This window comes from Pteropus medius, unplaced genomic scaffold (assembly GCF_902729225.1).
Source record: "Pteropus medius unplaced genomic scaffold, Ma_sr-lr_union100, whole genome shotgun sequence".
Lineage (NCBI taxonomy): Eukaryota > Metazoa > Chordata > Mammalia > Chiroptera > Pteropodidae > Pteropus > Pteropus medius.
In genome coordinates this window covers 16,433,098-16,457,623 of record NW_024350319.1, presented here as the reverse complement: position 1 = coordinate 16,457,623, position 24,526 = coordinate 16,433,098, and the positions used below count along the sequence as shown (strand labels likewise).

The 24,526-nt window shown below is 35.6% G+C and overlaps 1 protein-coding gene and 1 pseudogene across 2 annotated transcripts in view; both read left to right on the top strand.

The window, feature by feature from the left end:
- The window catches only part of DDAH1 (dimethylarginine dimethylaminohydrolase 1), a 207,043-nt gene that overhangs the window by 137,007 nt on the left and 45,510 nt on the right, over positions 1-24,526 (top strand). The gene's annotated exons all lie outside the window — the stretch shown is intronic.
- LOC120583590 (uncharacterized) lies at positions 10,060-10,178 on the top strand (annotated as a pseudogene).

Sequence of the window (24,526 nt, the reverse complement as noted above, 5' to 3'; positions counted from 1 at the left end):
CTTTCTGTTAGAGTTTCACTTTGCAGTTATAATTGTTGTATAATTCAAACTGAGAGAGAGAAGGAGGGAGAAAGAGAAAACTTCCCTCACATTCTAAATCATGGCTCAGTAGTGTGTTATAAAACACCAAGAACGGAAAAGCCATTACGTGGAATATAAAGAAATACTTGAGTCTACAATATCACTGAACTCTTGGATTCAGTTTCAGCAGACATGCTCCGTATTCCCACAAGAGTCTGGAAAATTAACTTCTATTTTTTTCTGTCTGGAGTTGCCGTTAGTGTTATTATTTGCTCCATGGCTCAATCCGGGTCAGACTGTTCTTCAGTAACACAGGTGGATGTTAAAACAGGGAATCTGTTGAAAAGATTGCGGAGGAACTGCTTCCCTAAAGCAATTTTGGATGGCAGTTTGATGACAGTCAGCTATGGTAAGGACGAATGAAGCTTAGCAGTGCCTTCTAGAATGTGGTCTTGCAGGGTTTGTCACCTGCCGTCCGACAGGTAGAAGTTTCATGTGTAATGGGTCATTATATGACCCGGTGGCATTGCCTAAGAAGGGGATCCTAGAAATGGAGGTCATCGAATTCTTAATACTTGTGAATTGTAATCTTACTTTGCATATCTCTGATTAAGTTTATTTGTTAAATACAATATGCAGTTCTTAAAGGAAAATTTTATAAACTTTTTTTTCTTTTGTGTGGGCTCTAAAATATTTTATAAATTTACTATTATAATTGTAGAAAGATTTTTTTATCCTATTAAAAGTAACAGAATGGATATAGTTATGATTTAAGATATAAAACTTGTTTTGTATTAACTAAAGTGTTTTATTGTCATCAATTACGTGGTTCAAATGTAACGTGTAAACTTGTAAACTTTGCCAGGAGTACCACATGTGTCCATTTGTAAACAATCACACAAGGGAAATTGTATTTATTTTCTGGTTCTACTCATTGCATTATTTTTCTAGTAAACAACTTGACATCAAATAGACCAAACCATCCATTTTTTAACAACAATGTTAAATTACAGGTTAATGGTCCAAAATAAAATGTGAACTGATTTAATACATAATTCAACATTAGGGAGAAATAGATCTCCCTAATACATATTTTTTTTCTTTTGTGAATAACTTATTTTCCTGTTGGTAAGTTTAGGACTTGCCCGAACCACAGCCAGCCTTAAAAATCCCTTTGTTCAGAAATGTTCAATGTTATGTTGACTAAGGAGCAGCTTGGGGGTTGAAAAAATAGATCAGTGTTTCAGTTTCTGACTTTAGGCTATTTTTAAAGTAAAGTGCTGAGAGTTCCAATTGAAAAATTGCAAATGCTCCAGGACACTGTGCCTGGAAATAAGATTCCTGAATAGTAGAGCTTAGGGATGTTTAGGCTGCCCATACAGAAATGAGCCTTCAAGAACATTTTAAGTACAGTGTGTCTTGCACGTTCTGAATGGTTCATCTCAGAGTTTTCTTGGATGTAACTACTCTATTTTGTTTTACTTCTTTTCTATAATTCTATTTGGTAAACCTGGGAGTTGACATGTCCAAGGGAAAAATTCCGTTAAACTTGGTATCATTAGTCTCCAGATCAAATCCTAGGAGGCCTTAAGGGAGAGCCCTAGCCCACTGCCAACACACACAGATCACTTCTTATCACTTGGAACAGGCACTCTTCCATGGGCTCATACACAGCTCTCTTAAGAGAGTAGGTATCTGTTAAGGTTAAACTAATATTTTTGGAGCAAAAGCAAGAATTCTGAGAATATTTTTATTAGTTAATTGTGTTTTCTAGAAATGAAACTTTAGGTCAGCTGTATTTACCAGATAATCCACTTGGGATTTGTAACTGAAATTATAGATTTCAGAAGAAATTATCAAATTAATCTGAATCTAAAATAGTGTGGGAAATTTGTATGTACTGTCTTTTAAAAATATTTTGTCTATAAAGAATTTTGGAAAGTAGTCCCATTTGCTATTAAGTAAAAGACTGATTGGGAAAAATTTCACAGACTCTGGAAAAGAGAAATATAAGGTGAACTTTTAAAAGACTAGACTTTCAGGACACAATAAAAAAGAACTAGGTACCGAACAGTTTATGAAATGTTTTCTTTCAAATAAAATAGTAATAGTGCTTCTTTTTAAAATTTACATATAACAGTACCTGGTTCCCTTAAAATTCAAAGTAAAATTATATTTCAGCTTCATCACAACCTTTTTTCCTTAAGGTAAATATTAACCATGCTATTCTGTATATGCTATTAGAACTATCTTTAGTATTTCTAATTTACTTGGTCATTCTTCTGTGCTCCCAGAAAGTGAATAAATTAAGGTAAAAAGGTGTCGCAAATGGAAGATTTCACTTTTAATAAATTTTAAGTTTTCATAGTAGTCTCCCTCTCTCTTTGGAGCTCTAGGCTCTTAGAAAAAGGAAACATTTCTGTCATTTTATTGTCAGACTGTATCAACACAGTATATTATCATAACTACTTTTAAGTACTCAAAGGCAGTTTCTACACAGCACCAGAATTTACTGATGAAAAAGAGTCTAGTGTACTCAGAATTGTTCACTTTGCAGCCTAATGTTCTGGCATTGTATAAGTAAAGCTTTAGAAACCCAGACATTTGCCAACCACATCTTTGAAGAGTATAATCACATTGTGGGCATGGATCTTATCTCTGCTTACATTTTTATGTTTTCCTTTTATGCATCATCATGCTGCACAAGAGACATAAGACATGTAAAATACGAGATAGAATCCATCAAAATATGAATAAAGGAAAAAATAAGAATAATTAACATCAAGTAAAGCCAGAAATCTAATTAATGATATGTATGATCTACACACTGTTATATATGAATGACAAATTCTACTCTAAGCTTTCCAATTGCTAGCATTAAGAGGTGAACCTGGTAGGTATTTCAACCTGCAAGGATGCAAAGATACAGAAAAATCAGTTACTGAGAAGTGAAAAATCTTTCTGCTAAACTCAGAGAGGAATTTCTCTTGGGGATCCCATGTGGACAGTGTGTAATGATATAAATAGCATCATCCATCACATTCTTATAGTAGGTGCAACTCACTGACTTCTGTATTACAGCAGGTGAACTCTTAATTCAGATATACCTTTTACAGTTTCTGGAAGAGTAGACTGTGTATTCTTCAGGCAATCCTCCCTGGTTGTTTTTGATACATAGTGACAATGAGCCCAAGATTTTATTATGAGAAAGTGCCTGGAATACAGCAAAACAAAGCCAAGGTTTTCCAAAGGGAAAAAGAAATCTTTGGGTGTACTCGGGCACATAGATTAAAAAAACGGGGAGTGGCTTTTACAACCCCACAGTTCTGCTTCTTTAACAGGGCTGATGTAGATGCACTCTCAAAATAATGTAAGGTCCTATATCCGGACTCCTTGTGATCAAAATAAAATCTCAATAAAATCTGTATTGAACATGGGCAATATCATTTCCTTGTGTTGTCTCCAAGATGAGCTATTTGAGAACAGCACACTTAAGCAACTAAATGATTTGATTCTTCCATTATTACTCATAATACAAATAAGCAATAAAATAAACTTTGATTTTAGAATATTTGAGGTGTAGTTCCTTGTTTTGGTTGTTACTTTGTTATTAGTAAGTTTGTCTTATCAGGCTCTTCCTGGTCAAGGATAAAATAAATCAAATCAGAATGCTTGGCTTTCTGCTATCTATAGCAGAAGAACAAGCATCTGTTTCAGTCAAAAACAGTACAGAATCATCTCTCTCCTAAATAAAAGTTGCACTTGGAGTACGAGAGGCAGGGACCTTTATTTCTTTTCCTCATGTTTCCTTAAAGGAAACCATTGCAGTGAACCATTCTGGTCTTTTGATCCATGCTGAGAAGTGGATAATCCCCTTGGTCAGCCACATTTTTGAGTGGATTGGCAAGTCACTTTGCCTCAAAAGTAGGAAACAGGTTCTACCTTTTTTTCTTTGCACAGCAGAGCATGCCCTGTGCCTCTGTTTCCTGTTTCCTTGTGGAATGCCTTGGGGCAGGTGGGTGGAGTGGAGGATGGTGCAGTTGGGTTTTTAAATCAGATTCACCCTGCTTGCAGATCAGGCTGTGGTCACTTCTGTCTGGAAAGTAGGAGACATTACCAGTTCTTCAATTTGGTCCTTGCCAGGGTACCCTGAATAAGGCTGATATCTGATCCTCATTTGTCCTATGTCTCTTCTAAAGTAGCCATAGCAGGGAGGAGAAGAGAAGGCTAGTTTTGGCACCCCTAACCAAAGGCAAATAGGGACACTAAGGGTAAAATTGGGCTTGAGCTAACACAGAAGACTATGTGATAATGTATTCCTTTCTATTCTCTGATTTCAGATGTAAAATTGACCAGAGTTTCTTTTTCCTATGATAAGTAATAAAGATATTTCTGGGGTTTTTTGTTGTTGTTGTTAGAAATTAAGAGGTCTGGAAATGTCGAGTTCGATTACGCATTCTTTTGCCATTATTGCTGAACTGTATTAACATTACTGTAATAGAAACTTCTGGTATTTTACTCATAGTGAGTAAATTCCCACTGCCTGAAATTCCCTCCTTAACTCTCTCTGCTTCCATTTCCCTTCTATGGGCCTAATTTCAACTCCAGCTAGAATATGAGTTCCCTGAGGTCAAGGAGTTCATCTTAATCATCCTTGTATGATATCTTTCATTCATCCCTTACTCATTTGATTCAAGAAAAAAAAACTCAACATCTTGTTAGCATCTCTTATCTAGTCGGCACCATGCCAGCCGGCCCATAGTGATGTAGCTGTCAACATGAGAGCAGAGATACCACCCTCACAGGGCTCACAGTCTCTGGTGAAGACCTTCGTGTCAAGAGGATTTCAACTAAGTAACTAAAGCATTGCGCGCAGGCCTGGCACAGCATCAGCTACTCCGCGCATGAGTCTGTTCAGTGGATGAATAAATCATTAGTGATGAAAGTGACATATACTCGATGTTCTGAGTTCTTCGTGTTGATTATGGGTAGGGCACCATGCTGAATGATTTATATACACCATTTTGTTAATCACAACAACACTGACAGGTAAAAACAGCTTTGAATGTCCATTTTACAGATGAGTAAACAGGCTCAGAGTATAAATAACTTGCCCAGTCACCTAGCAACTTCTCCAAGTTGTCTGATTCCAAAGCTTGTAAATTTAAACACTTTGCTGTACAGTTTCTGGGAGTTGTCTATTTGAGTTTCTTTTAGTGAACCCTTAGTGAGACCTTAACAAAGAAACCATCTATCAGTCAGGAAATCAAATATTCTGCATTGAAAGTAGATAAAAATATCTTCATCAGGAGCACAAGGAAGGTGACACTTTCTTCTTTTTTTGTCATTTTTTTGGAAAGCCATTGCTTGTCCTAGAATGATAGTATCTACCAGAATTTTCCTCGATGTTACATCCAGATAAGTTAAAGAAGAGGGGCCTATGGATTCTTATAATAAAATTGTCACGATTTTTTAAATATAAAGCATAATATTATACTTTACTAAGGGATCTAATGATTCTGGACAACAAATTTAAAATGGAACTGGGTGGAGTGAGGTCTGGGAACTGAAGCAAGTGATATGTGTTGCTTTTGCCCATGCTTCCAGTTTCATTTGTAAAGGAAACAATGAACATGATTAAAATTATTTTTATGTAATTATTTTTTATTTTATTCAACCATTCAGATTATTTTTGTAATCTCATTGTTTATAACATTTACTGTCTATTTATATAACTTGTATTTACAAAGGTAGTGTTCAGGAGGCAGTTTTTTTCTTAACAATAGTAGTAATAGTAATAGTAACTAAAATTGAATTTTCTGTGTTCCTGGGATTGTCCTAAAGCTTTTACATGCATTATTTCATTTAATCATCAGGGCAACCCTATGAAGCAGTCGCTATTATAATCTCCACTTTAAAGACAAGGACCTCGAAATTGGTGAAATTGAGTAAAATAGCTCCAGGTCAAGAAACCAAAAGTTGGAGAGGTTCACTAATATGCCAAGGTCACACAACTAGTAAGTGGTTAATCTTGTACTCAAAATGTGGTCCGGCTGATTCCAATGTCCATGAACTCAATTACTCTCCTAGACTACCTCCTTGCAGGACTGGTCTGACTGCCAACTAAACTGCTGTTATGTGAGGCTGGTCATCTAAACATAGGGGTTTCTCACAGGCAAAATGATTTGAGGAAGAGAACTATACATTTTCCAATTTGATAATATTCTTTTAAAATGTGTTTTGAAATGAGAAATCACCTCAAAGCAAATTATTAAAGAACACAGTCATTAAGATAAAATTTAGTGCCTGTTTTACTAAACCTTTATTTTCTTCTAAGATATTCCTGATTTTCTACACCAAGCCTAAATAGAATGTTTTCTTCTTGAGCTTTTCTGATTTTGTTTTTGCATAAAGTTAAGAAAGCTCTCTGGGAATAGTTATGGACCCACGTTTCCAGCTGCTTTGTTCTGTGCCAGTATCTTTAACTCCTGGTATTCTGGCACACCAAGGTTGTCTTATTCAGGAGCTTAAATAGATATTGCAGAGGAGGAGAGGAAAAGAATCAGCAGTAATTATTAGCTGCGCTTCTGGGTCTCTGTTAATTTTAATACAATGGTTAGATTTGCTTATTAATCACTTTGCTACAGGTCCATCTCCCAAATACGGTCCAGAGACAGACTGCTGTCTAGGTACAAATGGTATCCTTAATGGCTTTCAAGCTTTGTTAGAGTTAACAGTTATATTAGAGCATAACATTTTAGATAACATTTAAATAAATCTTAAAACAATTTTATCACACTCACTGTCTACTCCCTCTCATGCTAACATCACCAGTATCATCAAGAATCATTATACGTGTTCTCAGAGAAGTAATCTCTAGATCATCCATGTATTTGTTAGAGGGGAATATATTGGTCCTCATTATTTTAATGAGAAGAAAAGTCATTCAGGTTGTAAGAAATTATATAAGGTTGGCACAGAGATTGGCAGGGAAGCAAAGTAACAATGTCTAAGTGTACAGGTTTGAACCTTCTGTTTCTATCCATGAAAGCCTACAGGAATTTCTCTTTAGCTGTAAACAATTAGAAAACTGGACCAATTATATGAAATAATGGTTAAATCAGGAAGAATAGAACTATGACCCTGAGGGAAGAAAAACAATTGCAATGAGATCTTTAATTACTCCAGTTTACTTTCTGGAGGCAGTTTCCAGGCCACGGAAGAAAGAGGGGGAACAGAACAGAGCCTGGTGGTCTTGCTGAGTTGAGAAGCCAAAGATCAGAATTTGGAGAGACCAAGATAGTAGAATTTTCAGGAAAGAGTACTGGAGACAAGGGAGTTTCATAGAGAAAGCATTCTAGAGAGCTACAAAATTATGCCTTCAGCCTTTGCTGAGAATTCATTTGTGCATGCATAAGAACTACCTATGATTAGAAAAAGAACCACCAGAAAACAGGCCAAATAATTCTTAGAACTCACACATAGATGGGAATAGTTCATATTCCCACCAGCCAGAATGGAGAGATCTCAAAATATGGAGAGCATTGCATAGAGCCTCAGAAAAGCAGTGCCTTTGTAGTGAAGGAAAATCAATACCAGAATAAAGATTGCTCTGGGGGCACCATAACAAAACCTAAAAGTAATCTTCAAAAAGATCAAACTTATCTGAAAGTTGTATAACAGTATGTTGAAACAAAAGCCAACACATTTTAAAGGAATACAGTAAAATCTAGCACCCAATGAAAAAGTTTACAATGTCCAGAATCTAATAAAAATTAACAGTTACACAAAGAAGCAGAAAAATATGACCCATATTCCGAAGAAAAATCAATTCAGTGGAAAGAGATCTATAAATGATAAAGATGGTGGAAATAGTAGGCAAGAATCTTAAAATGGCTATCAAAAATCTCATAAATATGCCTCAGGGTGTAAATGAAGGTTCAGCAAAACATGAAAGATATATTTTAAAAGGCAAATAAAATGTCTAGAAATTAAAAAAAAATCTTAAATGGAAAACACACTGGATGGGATTAAGGACAGATTAGACACTGTAGAAGAAAAGATTGGTGAACTTTTAGACATTGTAATAGTAACTTTCCAAAAATGAAACAGAGAGAAAAAAACACTGAAGAAAAAACTTAACAGTTGGAGATTGGGAGAGGACAGTAAAAAGGAAGAAATAATGGCTAAATATTTTTTAAAGTTTATGAATACTATAAGCCCACAGACAAAATGCTGAATGAATCCCAAACAGAAGAAACAAAAAGAAAGCCAAACCACATTATAAAGCCAAGACACATTATAATCTAATTACTAAAACCCAGTGATGAAGTGAAAATCTTAAAAGCAGTCAGAATATAGAGAAACAATGAATATAGAGGAACAATGATAAGAATGACCACAGAATTCTCATCAGAAACAATGCAGGCCATGAGACAATGTAATGACAATCTTTAAAGTACTAAAAAAGAAAAAAAAATGTTAGCCTAGAATTCTATATCCAGAGAAAATCTCTTTCAGGTGCACAATTACTTTTCTGAAACCCCTGAATATGGTGACATAAACAAGTCCATAAATACCTTCACATCAGCGCAAGTCAGATTTTGCCACTAAATTAAAAAAAAGAAAGACTCCCGGTTTTCAGAACTTTGGTATTTCAAAATTGTGGATAAGAGATTTTGTTCGTCGTTTTACTAGATGTTGTACCTGTATACCCTCTAATCCTTCCCAAATATATGTTATTATCCCAGTTTTGCCCAAATGAAGGCTAAGATTAAGTAAGTGACAGAGTCACTCCCAAGCAGGAAGAACCCCTGCCTTCTCTTTGAGGTGACTGAGGAAACCAAGAGGAGGGATCCTCTAGGCTTTTTCTATCAAAGACACCATCCACTGCCATCATAGAACCCAAGGGCTCCCTTTGGCAAAGCCCAGAGAGACTTCAGACCTTACGGAATCCAGGGATCCACATAGGAAGTCTTTAATAGAGTAGAAATAACCTACATCTTCCTGGACTCTGTGGCAACAGTGTGACACGTACTCTTGTGGCCTTGATGTTCATAGAACCATCCCTAGTCTACTGTGCCTTCACCATGAATAAGCAGAGAAGAATATGTGTGTGAGTGTGTGTGAGAGAGAGAACAAAAATAATAAAACAACAACAGCTAAAACATTAAAAGAAGAGGAAGAAGGAGGGAGAGAGAGAAAGGAGAGAGCCAATAGTGCAAAGAGACCTTATGGTTGGGACCAGACTACATGGTTAGAAAAGGCATGGACGATGGAGCCAGATAGTAGTGCAGGTGTGACTATTTCATCTTTGACAGTGCCAGTGACTGTGGTGGGGTGGTTGTACATCCTGGAAGATGCCGGTACAGGATTCTATGTAAATACTCAGTGTTAATATCACCTAGAAAGAAAGAGATGGAGAGGAAGGGGAAGGATCTGAATTTAACTGAGTTTAAAGTTTAAACGATTGAGAAATTACTGTATTTGACTGCATTTACCTGGATTGTTTTCTGTCTCTAGAAACTATATGCAGTTATAAGAAAATAGAGGTACATTTTTGTATGCATTTTTATATTCATTTGTGGTTTTCAAAATGATCTACTACATATGTGTAATGTTTAATGTCATGGGGCCTGGTTCACCACCTTTAAAACAGGGAAGATAATACCAACTTCACACAACTGTATAAGATTACAAGGAGAAGTTTGTAGAAGAAAAAGCTTTATACATTTAAAAGAAAGTTTCAAATTTGAATGTTAGGTGAGCTTAGGTTTTTAAACTGATGAGATTTTTGTTGTTTTAGTAAATTACTAATAATTTTATTATTACTCTGAGTAAAATGTGTGTGATGAATTAAAGCAGGGAAAGCCATTAAGAGGAAACCAGTTAAAAGGCTTTGTAATTGTTCAGGCAATGGAGAATGAGGCCATACTTAGGAAATTGCTGTAGTGGTAGAAATGTAGAGAAGGGTAAGGAATTAAGGAGTCAAAGATGACTCTAAGGTTCCAGGCTTGGTGACTAAGAGAACAGTGATGAGTCTACGGCCATGCCACCTTGAATACGCCCAATCCCGTCTGATCTCAGAAGCTAAGCAGAGTCAGGCCTGGTTAGTACTTGGATGGGAGACCACCTAGGAAGACCAGGTGCTGTAGGCAGAGTGAGAGAGAGAGACAGAGCGTGAGAGAGAGAGAGAAAAGAAGAGTGATGGCATTAACTGAGTTGTAAGGATGTCAGCAGCTTTGCAGGAAAGATGAGCTCAGTTTAGACACACTGAATTGGAGGCAGATGCTTGCAAAAAGGTTACTTGCACTCTCAGTGCCTCAGTTTTCTTTTCTGTAGAATGGTGGTGAAAATAACACATACTTACGTACTTCATGGATTTTTGTGAAGCTTGAATATAAAGTCACCCAGATGGAGCAAATCCAAGGGCACCATCATTGCATGTAGCTATTCGGTCATCATTGTTCGTGCTAAGGACATGATGGAAAGAGCACTGCTCACTGATCTAAGTGACAAAAGATACATCTCTGAGCTGAACTGTAATAACTGGTGACTCTGAACGAGAAATTCAGCTGAACCTCAGTTTATTCACCTGTGAAAACAAAGGATTGATTAATTCTCTATGAAGCCCCGTACAGCTCTTAGACCATTGTATAATTGTGTTAAGGCTAAAAGCAGACTTTGCTACAATAAACCAAAATGAAAATAATTTATTCACAGATAAAGGAGCAATCGATGACACATTTTAGTACCTATGTGTTCAGCCTAAGACATATTTTTGCATTTAAAGCACAGTAGGAAATTTAGACATGGTAAAGGTTAAAAGATTTTTGAAATTCGCCACTGGAGATTATTTTTTTCAATTTAGAATTTCAGCTGTGCATTATTCTAGTGGCTTTTTTCTGTTTGCCTGTCACTATAAATTTCTGTAGAGTTTCAGATAAATATAGGGAGACTTCTCCTGTTATTCTTGGCTTAGCGATGTCACAAAACATCTGTCTGGATCTTTACTTCATTTGCAAGAATAGGGTATTTTATTTGCCAGAATTTTCACTTTTTAAAAAGAATCCCAGTTTCCAAAGACAAGAGACTAATTTACTGTTTTTCGATAAGCCTTTGAGAGCAGAGTGCAATCCTCATCTCATTAGGTTTCTAGAAATTTTTTTAATAGGAACATAAACAAAGCTTATATACCTTTGGCACATTTAGAGAAAAGCTTATGAGGAAACACCCTTTAAGGAGAAGAGCAGATATAAAAGGACTGTCTCTTAACAGCTTATATCTGCTCTTTCACTTTGCCTATCCCAATAGGGGAAATTTCATTCACTGTCATTAACTTCTTTTATCCCTTTCCGGTTTTCAAAATTTGACATCCACCCACATGTATTAAACAAATTTATTTTTCACTTATGTCTTTTGTAAATTGCAATATGAAGCATATGGTTGAAATAATGGGGTGGAGTTCAATAAGTCACCTATAAAATTCAGTCTAATTACCTTATTACCTCATTTTCATGATGAAAACTTTCTTCATATGACACATGCTTTTATTCACTTTAGGCACATTTCAAAATATCCAGCTATCAGAAATTAGAAACAAAATACAAAACTGTGTCACAGTTTATACTATGTATTTTCCAATTTTTCATGTAGGCAGGCTTCAAATATTAATGAAGAAGAAGAGAGGTCATCATTTTATTTGAAAAGCCCAATCTTAAATCCTCAAACAGATTACTGCAAAGTCTTACAGAGTGTGTGTGTGTGATGACTGATGATGATGATGTGTGTGTGTGTGTGTGTTGTGTTGTGTATATCTATTAGAGGGAGGGATAGAGGGGGAGATGGAGGAGGGCGAGAGAGAGAGGGAGGGAGGGAGGGAGGGAGGATGTTTTGCTTCATCAAAGAACTTTTTAAGGAAAATCTAGCAGACATTGTGAATGGCTTTGATTTATTTATTAATTTTTTAATCATTTGAAAAACAGTTGAAAACCACCTGGACCATTATCTCTGCATTGTGTGGAAACCTCTAAAACTGACACAGAGGATGATAATCCTCACTCTTGTCTTTCAGGGCCAAGGCACATTTATACACATAAATATACCACTTATAATGGCCTTTGGTTTTGTCAGATGGCAGATGCTTCCTCATTTGATGCCATGAAAAGTGAAATCCCAGCCAATATGAAAACTTTAAGTGAAATCTGGTAATCCATACTTCAGTCTAAGAAGACAATTTAAATTTATATGTATATATAATTAATAACATATTAATTATTCTCAAACTTTTTAAGTAGAAACAACTATCAATTCATAGTCTTAACCTTTATTTTTTTTTTTTTATCTCAGAAACATTTCTTCTGTGCCAGGCATCTTGTTACACTTTAAATGAAGGGATTTAGTTCTAGCCCTGCTTCTGCCCTCATGACTGGGTAGTTACTTAAACCTAGTGGAACTTGGTCTCCTGATCTATGTGACTTTGAAGATCTCTTCTGATTTTAATATTCCATGATTCTGTGAGTTATACATCCTGTGCTAGTTTCTTTTTATTTAATTTATTTATTCTCCAGTCCGGAAATTTACCACACATATATCTGTATGTACCTTTGACATCTATTAGGTGATCGATAAATATTTGTTAAAGTAACGGTGTGTTTTGCTGTTTCTGATGGATTGTGACATTACTGTAATTTCCCAGCATTTTATATTGGGCTATTACTCATTTTTATTTTTGTTGAATCATATTATTGTTGCTTTAACATTTACTTTCTCTCTACTATGGCTTCATGCATGATTTAGAGTTGGTTTTTATGTGTTCTCACTAAGGTGTTTCAGAGAGGAAAAATTCTTTCACTACACCTAATCTTGGTCCCTCTAAAAAAGATAGACACAAATATTTTCATAATCATAAAATAATCCAGAAAATGAATTTTACTTTTATTCAGCTTAACTTTGCTGGTGAAAACAAAAATGTTCTGAGTTCATTGGCAGGTTATTCCAAACCAATTGCCCTGTGGAAAGAAATGCTACCCCAACTTTACCCGCTGGAAAACTGTCTGGACAGAGACACATATTTGGTACCCTGAGCTTGCGGAAACCTATCCTTTCTTCTAAGGTTCTTATATGGATATACCAAATAGAAAAAAAAAATTATAGGAAAGTAATTGCTTTCTGTTTGATGTAAGAATTTTAAAATTAAAACATTTGTTTCCTTAACTTTAATGTGTAATTTCCATCATATATTTCCAGTTAACCTTTTAATGGGGAATAAACTAAATTAGTCATCGAGTAATATGTAGTTTATGTAGAATATTAGTTCTTTAAAATGCTCGGTTCTCTAGGATATATATTTTTATAGTATTTAGCACTATAATACAACAGTGGCTTTAATATACCATTTATAATGGAGAGACAGTTATGCTAATAAAAAGCAAGCTTTAAAGCATTTAATTTATTGTATATTATTATTTGTTCTGAGACTAACCCAAGATTTATAAGGTTCAATTTTGAACCCCAGAATAAATGAAGGGAAAGGAAGCCAAAACTTCCCTGGTATTGAAGAAAAACCCTTGCTTTCTAACTTCCTATGAATGGCAGGATTGTTCACTACCAGTAGTATGGGGGAACCAGGACCTTGCCATCCCATACTTAGGCTTGTTTTTATTTTTAAGGAATGTTGGAAAATTGTGGAAATGAATGTTTTTTCTTTTTTTTTTTTTCATTTAATACCTCATGGATTTTGACCTTTTCCTTGAAGCTAGTTTAGTATGTGTTTCCTTTAAAATTGGTCATTGACCCAAAAATAAATTTGATTTTCTTTTTCCATGATCTTCTCAAGAATTCTGTTAATAGCATACTAAACTGGATTACAAACTTACTGAATAAGTGCTTTGAATTCTGGACAACCTTGGAATAAAGGGCACAGAAAGAGTAATACTGCATAGAATGAAACTGGGCAAGTCGAAATAAAGGAAAGGAATGCAACTGCATGGCTGATGTGATCAACATCTTATAGTAGGTTTAATGGAATATGGTTATTCAAGCACAATAATAGCTTCAGTTGAAATATCTGCTCTGCTCTTTTTCCCATACACTTTAGAATGAGTTGAATGTGACAGTTAAGCTTTCAACAAGCTTCATGAATTTTAGATCCTTTTTAGTCATAACATGGGGGACATGGCATGTAGTCGGTGTAGACAAGGAGTTGGCAGCCTCGTTGGATGAAATGGGATATCAGGTGTCTTCAAAACAATAAGAACCTGGATTCATCAGGTTCCTTCTAGGTCTGCTGTGCATATCTACAAAGAACAGAGGACCTATCTCTGTCCAATATTTAATAATGAATCATTTTGCAGTTATAAGGTTACTTTCCCAGCATTTGGTTCAAGACTTAAACTTCATGCCATCACATAAGAAAATTTTTACTGACATCTCAGGAAAAATTAGTTTTGATAGCTAAATAGTTCTATTTTTTTCTTTCTCTTATCTGGTTCATTCATGTTCAGAGAAGAAAGGCTCTATGAATTGTGACATAGCTTTGTATCTTCAAATTTTAATATATGTCCCAATTGACCCTGAGGTATTTCTTTCAATATTTAAATGTTTTATAAAGTTGTTTCCAAATTTTCTTACCACCATAAAAATCTGAACCTTTATTTAGGGTTAAGTCTTTGAAGTATTCTGAAATTCAATACAAGGAGCTTTACTTATTGTGTTTGGAATTACCCAATGACAAAAAAATTGTTTCAAAAGATACTAATATTTCAGGAAGTCCACTTTAAAGCAATCTCCATTCAAAGTGTGACTTTATTTTAAATTACCTCATAGTAATGCTCCGTATTTTATTTAAATGTAGACTATGTTTGCTTAGAGTATAATTTTATAGTAGTATGAGCAAAAAATGTTTTCGTAAACATACTTCAAGAGAAAATTCTGAAAGTTTATGTGACAAATTATGTGACAATGGTATCTCTGCATGGTGTCAAGATTACCAAGATTTTTAATGATTTTATTTTTACTGATCTATACTTTCTAATTTTTGTGTGGAATGGGATGTCTAGAGAGAGTGGGCTTTAAAGAGACCCCTCAGAGAGTTGATATATATATTTCCTATAGTTGAAAAACGCCATTGTAAGGAGCCTAGAAGATCTTGAGAGCAAGAAACTGGATGACTAACTGTTTAGATCGAGAGTCAGAAGAGAGCTGCTGTGTTGAGCAGAGCTGCACTGCCAGAGTCTGTGGAAGTGTTTGAATGGACTGGAAATGGGTCATGCAGAAGCAAAAGCTGAGCTGGGCTGTTTCAAGTTCAGTCCAAAGGGATAACCCCAAAAAGCAAGGGGACCCAAATAATGAGAGCTTGGATGGAGTGAAACATAGATGAACCAGGAGCAGATGGCCCAAGCAGAAAAAAAACTTCTATACGGCTACAAGTGGTTCACTCTTCCTTACCCAGACTTACATTAATATTATTTGGAAGTTTAGAATAATAGAACGCGTGCGCCGACAAGCCGTCCGTGTTCTCTATGCACAGATCTGCCTTGGGGGCCAGAGTGGGCAGTAGCACCTGTAGTTGTAGGTATTAGATGAAGTTTGAAATGTTCAGGCATTTCTCACCTTCTTCCTTCCACCAGTGACACAACAACCGTTACCCACCAGCCAGCCATAGCTCTTTTCATTTTTGCACATTTCCTTTTAGTCTTTATTAACAGTCATACTTTTTAAAAAATTTTGTAATCTAGTTTTTGCATAGTCTTTTAATTGCTTAATTTACCCACATTCTTCTTATTCTTAGAGGTCACTCTTAGTTTCTCCCTGGGTATTTATAAGGATACTCTTCAGTTCATTGCACAAACACTAAATGCACTAGTAACTAAAGAAGCAGTATGTTAAAGGACCTGAAAGAGTTAATTTACTTTTCAAAGTTCCTGAGTTATCATCCAGGAGAAATGGAAGCAACAATAAAATCTGGCTAACTACATATAATGTCAATAAGAAATACTTTGGGAGTATATTTCCATAATACTAAAATGCATTTAGTTTAGACAGCATAAACATTACAAGTTCATTAGAGATTTATTTCAAGGTTTGAGTGTCAACTTATGGGATATTAAATTTAGTTTCAATACATCAGAAAACTTTCAGACTAGACCCACTATTAAACAATGTGTTTTTTGCCAACAGATTGTGCGCTGTTAGACTATGAGCTTTGTACATTTTGTAATAAGCACATTCCTGTCGTGAAATGGAATGCACCTGATCCATGATAAGTCTGGTTGAGAGACAATGGATCCTAGCCAACTCAGCCCTGGTTCAAGGAAAAAGACAATAAATAGAGGCAATGACATTTATGAGAATCTAATTTCATCATGCCCTGCCTCATAAGGAGAGACACTAGATGGCATAAAGTTTATTTTACTTTGAGTGATACTCAAAACCAAATATGAAGTCCTTTCTGTGTTATATCTCTGGTAGCTATTCCTCAAATTAATGGTTTATTTCAAAATTAGTTACTACTTAGTGATAAATGGAAGCAGAAATAAACTCTTCTTTTTTAAAGGAGGAAAAATTATAATGGCAAGAATGTTACTATATTTTTCTAAAGTAATTTAGGAAAGACAAAACTCGTTAGTTAGACAATAATTAGTTTTTCTTGGTAAAACGTTGACTAGAAAATTTCTATTAGGAAAATATTATCAGACTTCCAGTCTTGGTCCAGCTGATCATGCCCAGATTTGATAACAGAGAAGAGAAATTACTCACTATTTTTATTACTACCATGTCAGAATACGGACAACTGTCAAAAACAAGGATAATTTTTTGAAACTAGCCACTTTGTAAAACTTTGTTTGGAAATAAGCTTTATTTAATATCCATAAGCATACAAATATTCGGCTGGTGGTTTTTCATGAACATTTTAAAAATAAGCTCCAAGAGGAACAAATGTTTGAACATATGACAAAGTGGGGAATATTTACAAAATCACTTGCCACACTGCAGCCTGGCATCAGAAGGCAGCTTCTCAGAATGAATTTCTGTGTACTCTGCTAGCCCTGATTGGAGCCTGTCACAATCATCTCTAATGAAGGTTTTTATCACAACAAACCCAAAAACCTATGACTAGGAAAAGGGAAAAAAAAAATCAGTATTCCGAAAAATAATCTCGGTATTCTAAAAACCATCCTGAATATTGTGTTCGAACACTGGGCAATGTGGTACAGTCAAAAAAGCACCAACTTGCACCAATTACAAAGAAAATGTGTTTCTATTGTTAAAATATTAGTAAGTATAGTATTTTTTTTTTAAAGAAATGCAGCCTTACTCATTTTTAGCACTTACAGCAGTCATTGAGAATATGCTAATGAAGGGTTTCTGAGCCAAGATCTTTAGGGGGCTTACTTTAATAAGGAAATAAGAATGTGTTTTAATTAGCACAGCAAGGATTCCTTCAGTCCTATGGTGCTATAGTATCAATGTATTTTGGATGAGCTGCTCTAAAACGTGTCTGAAAGGTCTTCCTATAGCCTTGCTTACTTTATTTATTTCCTTAATGAACTTCACCTTGTCTCCTGTTCAAGTGATCATAATTTCAAAATTGATGGTTTCTGAAAGAATAAAATCTTTAACTACTGTTATGTTTTATAGCTTCCACAAAACTTAATTTAACAAGAGAAGGTACAGGCAATTGGCAAGAAGTAGCACTTGAAGCCTTCACACGCCTATTATATTTGGAAAGTTTATTACAATCCATTTCTGTGTTTCCAGACCTTTATCTGTGCAATCATAATGAATGTTCATTAAGAAGCCCTTTCCTGCCAAAGGGAGATTTTTCCATTCATTGCTGCAAACAGCCACAATACCTTGCAATAGCAATGGACCAAAAATATGTCCAAGAGTCTCTTGGAATACTTGTTAAGAGGAATTATCAAGGCCAGATTTCTCACACCACTTCCTGCAGTCCACAGTTTGAGATAGTTCTAATGTCCCTAGGTTTTCTATTTTTATGTATTGACCCCTAAATATTATGTCTAGTTCTGACTACGCCTCAGAAGTCTAGATTAATGCGTTCAAATGTGTCGGCCTCTCTGTTTGAATATGTAGAAGGCATTTCAAATTCAACATGGCCAAAACAGAACTTTTCAATTTTCTCCCCAGACTTGCTCCTTTCTTCTGCTTTTTCTATATCAAAAATTAGTCCACTGTCCACTCAATTGCTCAAGACAAAAATCTAAGTTATTCTTAATTCTCATCTTTCCTTCCTTCCCACATCCAATCTACCACCAAGTCCTATGAACTCTCCTTCAAAACACATTCCATATTCAGCCACTATTCTGTCTTTGCTATTACTATCTTTGTCCAAGCCACCATTATCTTTCATTTGGACTACTGCAGTTGCCTCTTAACTAATTTCTCTGCTTCCATTCTTTCCTTCCAATCCATTTTCACAATGCATCTAGCCAGAATTATCTTTGTAAATTAGATTGCATCACTCCCCTCCTTTAAAGTTCCAGAGGCTTCTGATAACACTTAAAATCTCAACCCTTCATGCTGGTTTACACAGTTCTGTCTGATCTGTCTTCTTCCTGAATCCCCCACCTTTATCTGCTACCTTGCTGTATTAGTTTTCTAGAGCTGGAGCTGCCATAACAAACTACCTCAGACTGGTGGCTTAAATAATAGAAACTTCTTTTTTCACAATTCTGGAGGCTAGAAGTCCAAAATCAAGGTGTTGGTAGGGTTGGTTTCTCCTGAGGCCTCTCCTGGCTTGTAAATGGCTGCCTTCTGTGTCTTCACATGTTCTTCTCTCTGTAGCTATCTGTATCCCAATCTCCTCTTCTTATGACGCCTGTCATATTGGATTAGGGCCCACCCTAGTGACCTCATGTTAACCTGATTACCTCCTTAAAGACTTCCAATACAGTCACATTCTGAGGTAGTGGGGATTAGGACTTCAACATACAAATTTGGGGGAGACACAATTTAACCCATAACACTTGCCTTATTTGTGTAAGCCCCATACTGGCTATCTTTCTGTTCTTTGAACTAGTTAACCTTATTTTCATCTTAAAGCCTTTGCCTGGCTCTTGTTGGAACATTCTTCTCCCTGATGGCAACAGGGTTGGTCCTTTCAGTCATTCAGGTCTCAGCCCAAATGTCACATTTCCAGAAAGGCTGTTCCCGACCTCCCAATCTACAATAATCACCCACTTTTTAAGTATTGCATCCCCTGAATTATATCTATGCATAGTACTTACCATTATCTAATATATGTAATAATTTTTATGTTTATTATTTGTTGTATATCTCTCTACATCCTTACCAGATGATACACAGAGGTCTTCTCTTTTCCCTGGTGTAGTCCCAAGGCCTACAATAGTGCCAAGTATATTTAAAATGCTGAACAGATATTTGGTCGAATGACTAGGTAAATGAAAGAAATTATTGGAGAAGGTTGAGAGAAGAGTGGCCTTTAGTGGTTATTATGACCAATACACTCAGGGTAGATATCTCACTTGGAGGTCTTTAGAAGTAAAAATGAGTCTGCTCACCCTTGAAATGCTACAAGAGTTGTCTAGAAGAGGTCACCCTACCTTGTTACTATACTTTGGCTAAATAAAGTGAGTAGTTTTGCCTTATGCATAAATTTGTTATAGCATTTCTAGAAATTTTGTCTAACTTGCAAAGTTGTCCAGTTGTTTATTCAATAAACATATAGAGAGTCTACTGGGGCCAGATCTTTAGTTAGTAGGATGCCTTGGGGCACATGGGAACACACAGAAGGCCTGCAGTTGGAGTGGGAACAGGGGTCTGTTAGAAGGCTTCTGGGGCAGCTTAATGCCTACAATGTATGAATTGTGCACTAAACATACAAAATATTTCTCATACTTTAAGGCTGTTTGCCTTTATACGTGGCAGCATGCAGCTTCTCTGAATTCACACAAAATTTGGGGCACTTCAGGCTATCCAGTGCTTATTTTGGACAACATGTACAGCAAATTATGCTTCTCAACTTTCGGGAAAATTAGTTTAAAATTTTAGAAACTTGTCAGTTCCCTAGTTCTCAACATACTAAATTCTGCAGGCCTTTGGCAGCTGACATCTATTTTCATTCAGTATTTAGTGATAAATCATGTTTTTATTTGTTCTCTACAGACGCAATGTCAGTTGCTCTTAGATGCTCAGTACATGTGTTATATCATTATTGTCATCAAGGAAATGGACCACTCAATTTAGTACATTTTATGTCAGGAGACAACACCAGCAGAACTCTCGCCCTGGTTTTCATTTAAAAAGCTAAATGTTGCTTCCAGCCTTCTTTCGGAAGACCGTCTTCCTATGACATCTTTCTGGAGGGACTTTTAAACATCTAGAACTTTGTTGTTGTGTTCACTCCAGATAATGAGAGGGATCTTTCTCACTTTTCTTCAGGGCTGTTTTTATTTCTCCTTTGTACTCTGTCCCCGTTAGCTTTCTTTCAGCATTTCTGTCTAACTTTCTTATTCACATGTCCTCCAGATTTGAGCACTGGTTCAGAGATGAGTGCTGGAACATTAACTTCTAAGTCTGAAATATGGAGCTATAACATTTATGCTTTATCTACAGAACTGAGTAATATAATACTTCTTGGGGCACTTTTGGCTTTAGAAAGTATTAGTTATAATCTGCTGTTTTCTATAAGCAGGATGGTCTTAGTGTTATAAATGGCATTTGATCAGCATTCTTATCAGCCAAGATAGCAAATATTATCAGTTTAAAAAGTCACATCTTGCATATTGTGTAATTTGTGGAATGGTAAGTCAAGATGTATTCCTAGAGAAAGAAAAATCTTTCATTAATGGTTGTTTCTACATCAAAATATAATGAATTTTAATAATATGGTTTATCGTTGTGGACTCTCGATACTGCTTGTCAGTTTTGTTATATAAGTAAATGAGTTGCTTTTAGCTGCAGCTAGTAGAAAACTCAATTAAAAATGGTTAAGGAAATTCAAAAGTTCATAAATTAAGAGCGCCAAGCCTCTCAGGTTGATCAATTCATCAGTTCACCAATATCGTCAAAGAACCAGGTTCTTCAGTCTCTCTGTCCTGCCATCCTTAGTGATGGCTGTGGTCTCAGACCAGTGCCTATTCAGATAATGTCCAAAAGAAGAAGAGAGTATGTTTCTTTCTGTGCCTCTAGGAACCTATCAACAGACCTCCCTTCAGTGGTCAAAATTATGTCATTTGCACCAGTCCCTGGCAAGAGAGGTGGAACTTCCATAAGTGATTTAGCCAAGGAGGTACCTGAAGGGATATGTTAATGATTAAATGAGATAATCCATGTAAAATCACTTAGCACAGTGCTTGGCACTCAAAAATTAATAAATTTTACTTAATATTAATTTTGGTAAGTCTGTAGCATTAAAATTGTAGAAGAGAGCTAGAGTTATGAATTGTTAAGAAGTGAATTCTTAGATCTTGGTGATACTGATTCTATGTTGAGGAGATGGAGAGAAATAATAGAGATCGTATGTATATAGCAGACACCTGGAAAGCTTGTCTACAGTGCTAGACTGAAGAACCAATGCTCAAATCCTTAGGGATAGCACAGAGAAGGACTCAATTAATAGGAAGAGACTGACATAAGTTACTAGCACAAGACTCCAGGGAAAAGAACCAAAGCAGTGCCCCGGTATATAGTCTCAAGTGGGACAAAGTATAAAGAATGATTTAATGCTAAATCTCAAAGCATGAGCCAAGATGGAGCTTGTTAGATCTTCCTTTCTCAGGTCATGATTGATTCTGGGAACTGAGTAAGGATTAATCTAAAATTGATGAAACCTACTATACTTTACGTAGCTATGAGAAAGTACGTAGAGGTTAGCAGTGAAGCAGGGCCTGACAACATTTGGCCCTGTGGATAGACATTGTGGATGCTCTGTATAGTATAATTATTCTCACTATTGGCAGGTAATCAGAAACACCTTGGTTTACTCAAAAAATAAAATAATACCTAAGTATGGAGGTAGGTGGGGTAAAAGGTGTCAAATATGTAGTGACAGAAAAAAATCTAACTATGGGCGGTGAGCACACAATGCAATATATATATGCCTTACTGTTGAATTGTACACTTGAAACTTACTGGATTTCATTAACCGATGTCACCATAATAAAAAAAAATAATTAACTAATTAAATATTTTTTTTTAAGTATCATAAGTTAGTGTTGATACTCACACACATTGTTTTCTAGATATAGTCTTTCCTTACTATGTTAGAATCTTTCTGTTCACCTCTGAGGGGTCCTATCCTTCTAGGATTTTTAAATCCACTTATGGGTTTGCCCTATCTTCTCTCCATTCATATACCCAACTTCTTGCTTCTGACTGAATTTGGTTAAACGCCATCATACTTTACTCATGAGTAATCATCTGGGATGTTTTCAGTAAACTCTATGGAAGGGAGATAGAATTACAGTTAGAGTCACATTTATGAATGCCAAAAATTGTTTTGAGACTACAGCTCTCAGAAATCCAGAGCTGGAAATGACCTCATTTTTAAGATCTGCCCCCTCATCTTACAAATGTGGAAACAAAGATGCTAAATATCCTGGTTAATTCTTAGAACTTGCCACTAGAAATAAACCAGTAGGTTTAAAAATCCAAGAAATCAAGAGGAAAAAATGCAATGGATATTTAATAGTTTTTGGGAAATGTTTCAAGAGTTATTCATGCAACAATTATTATTACAAAAGAGGAAAATGAACCAGAAGGTTATAAAACTTTTATACATGTTAACCATTCTATAAATATCATGAGTTCCCAGAATGATTACAGTATTATTGACATGTACTTGACCCTAACAACTTTTGAAGATTTTAACATATTAAATAATTTTCAGTTCTATTGACCATTTTTCTAAGACAGTAAACCCTTTGCTAAATTTTCTAGTAGACTAAGTTTGAACTGTTCACAATCTTGAAGATCACATCTCTTTTGGTTCTAAGGAAGAATTCCAGATGACCCATGAGCAGGGATAGATAATTACTATTAACATTTTGATTTCTTAGCTTAAATATTACTTTCTCAAAGTGACTTTCTTTGACCTCTGAATTAAGTACCTCTTCTATTTCTCAAAGCATGCTATTGTTTTCTTTCAAAGCTTTTATCATAATGTATAACTTGTATGTTGACTTGTGTGAATCTTTAATGTCTGTCTCCCTATGGGCACTATACATCAGGGGCCAGGTCTATTTTTATGGTCACTGACCACTGTCTAGCATGGTGTCTAGCTCACAACAGACACTCAATATTTACTGAATGAATGAAAATGAGAATAAGATTAGAATGACCTAAAGAATATTCTTGCTTTGTATTACTTTTTACAAATATAGTTTTCTCATTTTAATTTCTATGAGCATGTATTAGATTTTTAGCTAAAATAAAAAGCAGGACTGTAACTTGTTTTCCTTATTTTAAAATATAACTGTACAATATTTCAGTAAATAACAGATTAAGAAAATTGGTGTGTCTGAGACCCTAAACTCATTTAAAACATTATTTTATTGGTAACTCCTTAAAAATACCTTAAGAGTATGTGAGCAGTATTTTGAACAAACGACTTGGAAATGAACATTTGAGTTCAACTTTTTCACCTCTAATAAAAGGTCTTTAAAAATACTTTTTTAAAAAATCTGTTTAAATCTGGTTTCTGTATTGGTTTTCTGTTGCAATGTAACAGCTTACCATAAACATAGCAACTTTAAAGAACACCCATTTATTATCTCACAGTTTTTGTTGGTCAGAAGCCTGGGCACAGTACACCTGGTTGTTACCTGGGCTGTGTTCTCCTCCGGAGTTTAGGTCCTCTTCCAAACTCATTCATGTTGTTGGCAGAATTCAGTTTCTTATGATATAGGATGAAGGCCCCAGTTTTTTTGCTGGCTATCAGCTGGGTGTTACTCTCAGTTCCTAGAGGCCACCCTGTCGGCCCCCTCCATAGGCAGTTCCCTACACGTTGTTTACTTTCTTCCTTACCAGTAGAACATTTCTCTTTGTCCACCTCTGACCTTTAAACCTTCTGTGAAAGGCTCACCCAATTAAGTCAGACTCACCCAGAATAATCTCCCTTTTGATTAACTCAACTAATTAGAAATATTAATTGCATCAGCAACATATCTTACCTATGCCGTGAAGCATAACCTGACCACAAGAACGATATCTCATTGTATTTACAGGTTCTTCTCACATTCAAAGAGAGATTTTGACTCAACATATACATCAGGGGGTAGCATTCTTGGGCACCATCTTAGAATTCTGCCTACTATACTTTCCAATGTAGTAGAAACCCTTCTCATCTTTTCAGATTAATTGGATTGTTTTGGAGTCTGAATAGTGTCTGGGTGTGGAGTATGTCCACATGTCCATATGCTTTATAATCTCACTGTAATTAAAATACAACTGTTTACAAAGATTTTTCCACAAATAACCTCTTCTAATAATCTGATCTAGATATTGGAAAGATGAAGTAGTG